Source organism: Sarcophilus harrisii, chromosome 2 (genome assembly GCF_902635505.1).
Source record: "Sarcophilus harrisii chromosome 2, mSarHar1.11, whole genome shotgun sequence".
NCBI classification, from domain to species: domain Eukaryota; kingdom Metazoa; phylum Chordata; class Mammalia; order Dasyuromorphia; family Dasyuridae; genus Sarcophilus; species Sarcophilus harrisii.
Window position 1 is genome coordinate 261077899 of NC_045427.1, and position 10803 is coordinate 261088701.

Sequence of the window (10803 nt, forward strand, 5' to 3'; positions counted from 1 at the left end):
AGTCAATCACATCTTGCTATCACTGCTACCTATAATCAGTATACCAATCCAGATATTACTAGATTAGATCAATATTAACTATATATTCACAGCATAGTCTCCCATCCTGTTTCTATGTTAGGATTTCACATTTGAATTTTAGTTTTTACAAACTTGCCTCAAAGAAGATCATAATTTTGTCCTGAACACATTTCCAACTGCTGCACACATAATCAATTTTCAACTATAGCCTGTTTCCCCTTAAGTCTGAAAGCATCATTGCTAACCTAGTTGCTCTGGTTCAGTTTAAATCCATTCTAATATTGGAGTCCACAGTTCTGATGTAAAATAAGCCTTCAAAATAGTTGAATTTCTTCACCATAAGAATCCTATTAAGATTGTTGGAAGATGAGCGATTTTGTAATAACTATGCTTCAACTGACATGCAGTATGCGCAGACACAATCTATTTCAACTTCTGAACATTTGGTTTGGAACACTCCTTTGATGAGTGTTTAGTTAGGCACTTTGCTACAAGTTCCTGCCAGAAGGTCAGATCTCTGCAATTTATCTTGGAATGTTTCTGAAGATAGTCTACTCCTGTCAATTCTATATGTTTCTGTGCTTGAATCTCTGCTGCAATTAAGGATATATAGAAAAAAGGCTTTGCTTAGAACACAATAGCATGTCTTAAACTGACTTTCAAAACCTGATAAATTTTCATGAATGAGTGAATAATAGAACTGTAGAAACTGAAAGACAGAAGTAGTTTTAACTTTGCAATACACTTTCTCTAATAGAACTTTTTCCATTCTCAGAAGGTCAGAAGCTGAATTTATATTAGCTTATTCAGATCAAATAAGTGGCTAATGGGACATTTCTCTCTTCCTCTGTCCATTTCACAGCCAGACAGAAGCAACCTAATCCCACGCATCCAAGATATCTGGAATATACCTTCATTATGAACAGAAATGTGTCCAATAAACAGAAGGCTTTGCGAGGGTCAGTGCTAAAAAATTACCCATGCATATTCTTGTAAATAAAAAGCTATAATAGTAATAATAATAATAAAGAAAATATGTCTAATAAATTCACAGCTAGAGAAAAACAAACCAAAGAACTTTGTTAGTTTAATAACGTCTTTCATGTCAAAGCCCTCAGCCTTGCAGTCATCTGAAGACCATTATCATGAGCAGATTCAATTAGTTTCAGTCATAGAGTTTTGGTTGACATCTGGACTCCTATTCCAACAGAACATTCAGTTGCTGCAGCAATTTCTGAGCCTCAGTTGTTACCTTTATCATCTTGAGCTCCTCCTGATGGAATGTGGGGTTGAACTCCAAAAATATACTGGGGTTTCAGGCTGGTGTCTGGAGATATCTAAAAGACTTGTTAGGTTTAGACCATCTCCAAATCAAGCAATGATTTTATTATGCTCTTAGCAGCAGGCTAAGTTCCAAAAGAGAAGTTAGTGATTAATAAGGGGAAGCACTCAGACTAAGTTCCCTAGCAGAAGTCCCCATTCTAAAGGAGAAGACACCCTGGGAGAATAAATTCCTAAAAGGAGTAAGCATAGAAGTAAGATACTAGTAAGTTCTTTTATAGGAGGAAAATAACCTTAGAGGTTGACATCTAGAGCTTGGCCTCCTGATTGGGTTTGGTAACTATGGGATCATGATAATTTTGTCAGTGCAAGGAATTCACAAAAAATTCAACCTAGGCCCACTGCAACAAAGGCCCACTTAAGGACAGCAAAGGGGTCCACTTAAGGACAAGATAATCCCTTTAATGGCCCATCCTACTTGCCTCAAGGAGTAACTGTGGGAATTCTACCAAGGGTCTACTACAACTAAGACCCACTTTCTACTTAAATTCAACCAAAAAAACACCTCCTATGAAAGCCCCACCTTATGGCCCAAAATACCTACCAAAAATATCTGGGGCTTTATTCACTCCATCACTCCTGGTGACTCTACCTTGATAGCAAGTTGCCTTCCTCCTTATATCTTACCTCCCCCTATCTCAAAAAATTAGTCCACATGTCAGAAAACTATATGGGGGAGAAGAGAAAGACTGAGATGGGAATGGGGGAAGAGATGATGAAGAGGGTTCCTCCCATCACTGCTTTTAAAGGAATTCTTTTCTATAGTGAATTTTTACCACTAGGTCAGTTTTATTTTTTAAGTTGTTATTTTCTTCAGTATTTTTTTGTCTTTTTTACCCAGCTGTTAATTCTCTTTTTATAATTTTCTTGCATCACTCTCATTTTCCCAGTTTTTCTTCTACCATTTTTATCTATTTAACTCTCCTAGGAATTCTTGGTTCTAACTAGCATTTTTTGAGGCTTTGTTTGTAGCTGTTTTCACATTGTGGTCTTCTAAGTTCATGCCTTTGTCTTCTCTACCACCATAGTAGCTTTTTATGATCAAATTTGGGCTCTGCTCACACAGAGATTGGGAGGCACTATCACTTTTTCATGCTGCTAATTTTCAAAGCTAGTTCTGGAGGTCTGCAAATTTTCAATATTTCTAAGGTTGTATGATCCAGGGAGAGGTGTGGTCACTGCTCACCTGACTGGCACTGTGAAGGGCCCAGTCCCCTTACAGTCACAAAGTCTATTGCACCTCTCTGCCCTGAACTGTGACCTAGAACTGCTTATGGGCAATAGAGTTGCCAATCAGCATCAGCTGCACCCGGTGCCAAAAAATGATCCCCTAAAATCTTTCACCTTCCAAATCTTAAAGTGCTATTATAAATGCTATTATTATTAATGTCAGCATCAATGTTATCACTATAACAACATTTTAAAGACAGCTTTGAAAGTTTTAGGAACCACTATTCCAAGAAGTCCATTGATGAAGCATGTTGCTTCCTGACAGAGGATTAAAGGACTCAATGCAGAAGTGAAGTAATATGATTTTGTGGTCCCTGATTTTTAGGGGGGCTTCTGTTCTAACAATAACAATAACAAATCTTCTGGCTTTGGAGTCTGTCTCAGGAAACTCCCACACCCAATATGTTTGATTCTGAATAGACCCCTTCTCAGTCAGATAGCTTCTGGCCTCAGGATAATCCCACAGATCAAATTCCTGAGACAATAAACCACTCCTCAATTCATTGATAACTGATAATCTGGTTATTAAGAACCAAATTCCAGAACCACTCCTCAATTTATTGCTAACTGTCAGATAGATAATCTGGTGGTCAGTGATAACCAAATTCTGGAGACCACTCCAGTGGGCCATAGAATTAGCATGTCAATGATAGAAAGCTGGATAAAGGGGTCTCTTCTCTCTCAGAACTTTGCTCATTTCTTTTGTAATTCAGCCTGCTTGTATTAGCATTACTGTTGTGCCACAGTTTCCTTTTGTTGTCCTGCCTCAGTTTCCCCTGAGTTGTTCTGCTCAATCCCCCTGGTTGCAACCCCCCCTTTCCTGTTCATTCGGACTGAGATAATTAGGATAATGGATATCTGGCCACTGGCATTCCAAAAGATAAAACTCCAGATGTCCTATCTCAGATACCTAAATGGCATCCTCTATCTCTAAAATTCTAGGCTTTTCGTCTCTAATGACTACCCCCGACCTGTTAGAACCAGACTGATGGTCCCTTCTTGGAAATTCCCGCTGTCACTGTTCAGACTTTACCTTGCCTTTGTCTCCCCAATCTTGGAGCCACAGATATAATTTATTGGAATCTCATATTTGCTGCTGCTGAATGCTATAGGACATCGGCCCAGGGGCCAAAATGGATCCTTTGGTCCCAGAAAATCTCTCCCTCTCAGAAATCCAAGTAAAATATTAAACACTCTCTAATCTCTATCCTGCCTCAGTTTCTTCAGCATTACATTTGGAGGCCCCAGTGAGATATGAGAGCAGGATTAGAGATTAGAGATTGGGTCTCCGCCTTGGGCTTTGGGATGGCTGAAGTCTGGGCTCTTGGTTTGGAAAGTCTAGCCCTTTGGATTGCTCCAGAGTTTTGGGGAAGAGAGCAGTTTTTCAGCAGTTACAAGACTCTTTGTAGACACCTCCACCTGGCCAAAGGAGAGTCTGTTTTAAACTCCCTGCAAGGTAAGTGATTTTCTGTCTATTCAGTCTGTGCCAGCTTCAGGTCCTCAGACATTAGGTTGATGAACCATTAATCTGGGAGATACAGGCCGGATGTGGCTGTGGTGTCATTTGGTTCTGGTATTCTGTGCTCTGGTTCTGGTTCTGAATGTCTTTTGGCACTATCTGTTATCTCTGGGCATTCTCTGTGAAGGCAGAGAAATGCACCAAACTGGGGCTTGGAAGCCTATTTAAAAAGGCTCCGTTTGGATTTCTGAGGGAAGAGTCTTGAGCTGAGAAAAAAAACAAAAAAAAACAAAAAAAAAAACACTTCCTTGAGGGCATTCCTGAGTGTAAAATGTCTTGTTAAATGTTGTAATTGTGCAGCCTATGCTTGTGTGATTAGTGTTCTGTGTTCTGTGTGACTTGTTTGGTTGTTTTGTTGATTAAGAGCTCTGTTAAGTTTTAAGAACTATGACTAAGAAATTTGGTAATTGGTCATTTCAATGTAGCAAATGTGTTTAGCATAAAAAAAATTATTTGTTCTTCTTAACTTCTTAAACCATTGCACTAATTTATAAGTAAAAGGAACAGGAAAAGCTTGGCTACTTTTAAAACTGGCAGAAAAGTTTTTCCCTCCCTGAAAAGCTCTTAGAGAGGAGGGAAAGAGCAATAAAATTCAAACTCAGCCTGGAGAGATAAGAGCTCTAGAGAACAAAGAAGTTGATGCTAATTGCTGTGAGAAGAAAATTCAGGCAGTAGAAGAAAAAAATTATCTTTTGGGGTAATTTAAAATGGTATTATGATTCAGAAATTGTGGGAAATAATTTTACTGTTGCCTTGCCCATGCTAGATTTATTCTGAGTATAAAATTTCAGAATTTGTGAAAACTTTACTACTGAAGAAAAAAAAACTTTTTAAAACCTTTATTTGATTTGGTTCAGTTTATGTTGCCTTCTGAAACATAAATTGGGTAATTTGCAAACATTACAAGTTATGCTTTAAATCTTGTCAGCTTTGCTGAACATGTGTGTGGGTTTTATGGAGTTATTTAGCTATTCATTGTATTGTGAATCTTAAAAGTTTTGAAAGGAAAGGAAAGAAGATAAGACAGGAATTCTGAAGAACTGGGATAAGAAAGATTAATTTGCAAACGCAATGAATAGTTTAAATGGAGCATCTAGTTGGAAGGATTGTTGGTTTGGGAATTTGTTTAAAGTATGTCAGACAAGGTTAGCTGTGAGAAGTGGGGGTTGGGAAGCATCGTGGACTTGGGAGAAATGCCATGTGGAATGGGGAAAGGGCAACCACATGGAAAGAGCCTCATCAAGGTGATAATCTAATTCCCCTTCCCCCGACTAAGTGTGTTCCAGTCGCTTTTTTACCAAGTTGCAGCAGCTTAGCTCTCCATAGAGAGAGCAAATTGTGATTTAAAGGGATGGCCCACTTTTATTATAGTAAATTAATTGATTGAATATTTATTTCTTTAGGTACATAATGGTTTTCTTGTTTAAGGAATATGGTCATAACTGTGATCTATAATTTGGTAGGGTTATTTTTTAAAATTTAATTAATATATTTTTTTTTTTATTTAATAGCCTTTTATTTACAGGATATATACATAGGTAACTTTACAGCATTAACAATTGCCAAACCTCTTGTTCCAATTTTTCACCTCTTACCCCCCCACCCCCTCCCCTAAATGTCAGGATGACCAGTAGATGTTAAAATATTTTAATTAATATTTTAAAGAACATTTTGGATTCTTTTATGTGGAATTAGGATATTCCATATAGGATATTCTGTATAAGTTTTAATTGATTGTATTGAGTCATTCTGAAGTTATGCTCATTATTTAAAGGGCCTCTGAGAAAAACAGTTTTTTTCCTTTGTCCTTTTGAAAATGTTTTTGTTATGGACAATATGCAATTTGGGATTTTTCTATGTATTGTGTATTTTAAAAGGAAAATGATTTGTGTAGTGTTCACTTATGAAACATCTACTTAGATATGAAAGATAATTATATGAACTTTCAGGGACAAATTTCTTACTGTTATCAATGTAAAGTCATGGAAAATGCCTGTTAAGGTTTTATCTGAAACTTTGGTTAATGGGATTTGTTATTCGAGGCAAAATTTCTTGGGCTTGTAGCTAATATTACTTTTGGGGGTTCTAAAGCTCCACCTTCTGAAAGTTATTGGGACAATTACCTGGAGTAGAACTGAGTTAAGGCTATTTTATCCTGTATATGCTGAAGAATCATTTTTGACTGCTTATATTATGTTATAGTCATATCCCTGTATTTTTTCCTCCTGTGACTGATCAGAGCAAATGATCAATAGAAATTGTTAATGCAGTTCTATTATGTCATGCCTTGCTGTTGCCAATCTGATTATATGTAATCATATCCTAAATACATAGACAAGTATTTAGCCTGGTCATCTGTATGTTACTGGATATTTGTGTCTGTAGATATTCAGGTTTTTAAAGGTTTCTAAATAATAAGAGGACAATGAACAGTAGTCTGTGAGACCTAACTGCTGTTTTGTTTATTGGGACTACAACTGTTTGTCTGTCCTGTGAGGCAAACTTGTCTCTTCACATAGGAAGCTGCTGGTCAGTCTATACTGGCCTCTCCACGTTTTGTTGCAGTTCCCTGTGAAAACCAGTCTTTCTGTCTCAGATTGTTCTAACCTTTACTTGTTAGATTTGGTTTTTGTTCTAGATTTTAGTTAAAATTACAGTATATAGACCTGCTTCTGGGATTGGGATCAGCCCAATGGAAACTTTGATCATTTTCAGCACGTCATACTATACCCATCCCCCTCCGTGGACTGAGAGTCAGCCCTTTGCCCATTCTCAGCAGGAAGCAGTTTTGAATGAGACTTCACCCTCTGCCCCTGATGGACTTTAATATGGGGAATTTGGGAATGGTTGATGAATTATTGCTAAACCCTGACAAGGACATCTATTACTGTGTGTTTAAGATTTGGGATGGAAATATTAAAATTGTATAATTACTGCTGTTAAGGAAGTTCCCTTCCTTCAGAATATGTAATTGTTTGAGGGATTTTTAGGAAACCGTACTGTACTAATCTGTTATGTTCGGGAACTTTAATTCACTGTCAGGATTTATATGTGGAATGGTTACTTGACAATTTATTTACTCCTCCTTGGGTGATTCCTTTCAGTTAAATCAAAAAGGGAAGAAGAGATAAGAAATTAGGGAAGCTACCCCCCTGGAGTTTCAGACAGTCATGGGGTGCCCCTCCTAGGAAGAGCAGCACAACTGTCTTGAGCACTGCTACTCCCTCTATAAGCAGAGGCTGTTAAGTGCACAATTGACTACAGACCTAACTCATAGTGATTTGTCCATCTCAAGCTGGATTCCCTGATTGAGATGATGCTCCAGAACTTCAGAGGACCTGAAATGTTTGCAACAGGAAGAGCCTTTGTACTGCTGTTAACTCTGAGGTTGTCAGGGAGAGACTTCTCCTTTCCATAAGTCCTTGCATTTTTCTACTTTTATTTTGGTTTCTTTGCCTCACACAGGGTTGGTCAAAATTATGGTGCTAAGACCTCCCAGGTATCTAAGGGAAGATTTGAATATTCAGAAGGGAGAGTGTGGAATGTTGTACCACAGTTTCCTTTTATTGTCCTGCCTCAGTTCCTTAATTGTTCTGCCTCAATCCTCCTGGTTGCAATCCCCCTTTCCTGTTCATTAGGACTGAAATAATTGGGGCTATGGAGATTTGGTCACTCTGGCATTCCAAAAGATAAAACTCCAGATGTCCTGTCTCAGATGCCTAATTGGCATCCTCTATCTCTAAAATTCCATACTTTCTGTCTCTAATGACTACCCCCTTCACTCCCAGTTTATCAGAATTTATGATCCTCAACCCCCACCCTGTCAGAACCGGACTGATGGTCCCTGCCTGGAAATTCCCACTCTCAGTGTTTGGACTCCACTCCTTGCCTTTGTCTCCCTGATCTTGGAGCCACAGATATAATTCAATGGAATCTCACATTTGATGCTACTGCTGCTGCTACTGCTGCATGCTTTAGGACATCAGCTCTGGGACCAAAATGGATTCTTTGGTCCCAGAAAATTTCTATCTCTCAGAAATCCAAATAAAATATTAAAATCTCTCTAATCTCTATCTTGCCTCAGTTTCTCCAGAATTACATTACAATTACAATAAACTTTGCCCCTTGACTAGGAAATGGGCTCAAGCCTGAAGATTCTTTTGAGATACCTCGTGACACTGGTCTGTAACCCCAAACTTTTGGGGTTCCCTTCCCAACCTCAACAGAAGGAGATATTTTTGAAAATATCCCTTAGGGAAATTTATTTTGCTTAACTGCATATTATCACAAAGATTTTATGATTTACTTTTCCATGGGGGGAGTAGGAAGATGTAAAGAAGAGAAACTAAATGCTTTTTTAGTTGAAGAGTATTTTTTCTAAGGAAAAAATAAAACTACCTTGGCAACTAAACTAAAAAAAAAAAAAAAAAAAAAAAAAAAACAAACCTTAAAAAATTAAATTAATTGATGCTACAGCAATCAATGTTTAACCTAACATTCAAAGGCTTCCTTAAATCTATGTCTCACCTCTCCCTTTACATATATTCCCCCCTCCCCCCTCCCCAGGCAATCGGGGGTTAAGTGACTTGCCCAGGGTCACACAGCTAGGAAATGTTAAGTGTCTGAGGTCAAATTTGAACTCAGGTCCTCCTGACTTCAGGGCTGGTGCTCTATCCACTGTGCCACTTAGCTGCCCCTACCCTTTATATATTTTCCATTACAGTCAAATTAGTTTATGAGCTATCCTCTGTATAAACAACATTCTAACTTACCTCTTTTTCTTTACACAAGTAGTCTCCTACATCAGAAATATTCTCCTTTTACAGTACTTTGTAGAGTCTAAACTTCCTTTATAGCATAGTTCAGGAACTACTTCTTATGCAAAGACCTTTTTGATAACCCCCCCCCCCCCCAACCCTAATAAATGGACATTTATTTTGAGCAATAAACTGCTCTCTCCCTCATGAAATTACTCCATAGATACTTCTCTATGTATTTTATCCTCCTAGTAAAAGACAAGGATTTTTTTGTCTGTGCATTCCCATTGCCTAGCACAGTGGCCTTGAACAGAGTAGGCACTTAATAAATGTTTCTTACATTTAATGAGGGAATCCTAATAAAAAGTTTTTAACTTTTTGAACATTCAGGACGGCCTATTTAAGTAGGAGATATACGTTCATATGGTTTCATGTTTGGCTCCTGTATTTATTTTGCTGCTGCCTTCTCTGATATGCTGTAGAAGGAGTTGCCTCCACACCCTCAAATGGCATGGTTCCAGTATGGTTGGTTTGTTATCTATCATTTCTTTTGTAGTTGGGGCTTATAGATCTGGATAACAAAGGTAAATGGGAGAAAAGAAGATTCAGAAAAAAGAGAACTAATATGCTACAGAATATAAAATAATTTAAAGGGTCCAGTGGAATTTTAATGGGGAAGAGAACGATTTTTAAATCTGCCTAAAATAAACATGAACTAGAATTTTGAATTAAGTTTAAGGAACACCAGAATAAAACCACACCCAGAATATTGAAATAGATTCCAGCAACAGGCCTAGAACAGCCTCAGGCAAAGTTACCTAGTGTTAACTGAATTCTAAACAGTCAAGAAGCTTTTTAAAAAGTCAGACTTTGACTGTTAGTGTTCCTTTATCTCTACAGTTAAGTAGTTTGAAAAAAAAGAATATTAAAACTTATTTTGGCTTTTGCATGAATAAAAAAAATACAGTGAGGAAAAGAAGGGAAACATCCTACTGGAAAAAAATTTTTGCATCAAATATGTCCAATAAGGGTCTAAGAGCTAAGAATTATGGGAATACAAATATATAAGCCCAAGATGCATTTTCCAGTACATACTAAAGATATGAATAAATGATTCTCAAAAGGATTATTAACTAGGAAGGATTATGTGGAAGACATTTCTTCCTAACATTACCCTTGTTTCTATCAATGGTAGCACTATTTTTCTATGTTCACAATCTCAGAGTGATCCCTAAATTCTTCACTCTCCCTTCACCTCCACATCCAATTAATTGCCAAGTTTTGTAGATTAAATTTCCATAACATCTTATAAATCTAGTCTCTTTCTCTACTCATTCAACATCTCTGTCCACCTTTATTATTACTTACCTACATAATTGTAGTCACTTTATTTTTGGTCTCCCTTCTTCCATTATTCTCTACTCCTTCTATTGATCACACAACTACTAAAGTAAAATCCCTGAAGTACAGATCTGACCATGTCTTTTACCTGCTTAAAAAACTCCTAGCTCTCTTTGGCCTCTAGGATCATAGATAAATTCCTGTTTTACCTCACCTTCTGACTCTAGCCTATCTTTTCCAGCTTTTTTATATGTTACTCCCTCTCTATGGATGCTATGGTCCAGACAAACTGATATTCTACACATACAATAATTCAATTCTCATCTCTTGTCTTTGCACAGACTATTTCTAATGCTTAATAGCCCTCCCTTCTCAGCTCCATTAGACTTTGTGTTCCATGGAAGCAGAGACTGATTTTTTGCCTTTCTTTGTATTCTCAATATTTTAGCCCAGTGTCTGACACATAATAATAAAAGCATTTGCTTGTTGATTTGATTTAAGGCATACTTCACAGAATCTTTAGCTTTCTTAAAAGTTCAATTCAAGCACCACCACCTTCTCTTGAAGGCTTTTTCTAATTTCCACTGCTAAAAT

General features: G+C 37.4%; 1 pseudogene; it reads right to left on the bottom strand.

Annotated features, from left to right (window-relative positions):
- Positions 1-354: 354 nt before the first annotated feature.
- On the bottom strand, positions 355-1282 carry LOC100928239 (annotated as a pseudogene).
- Positions 1283-10803: the final 9521 nt, after the last annotated feature.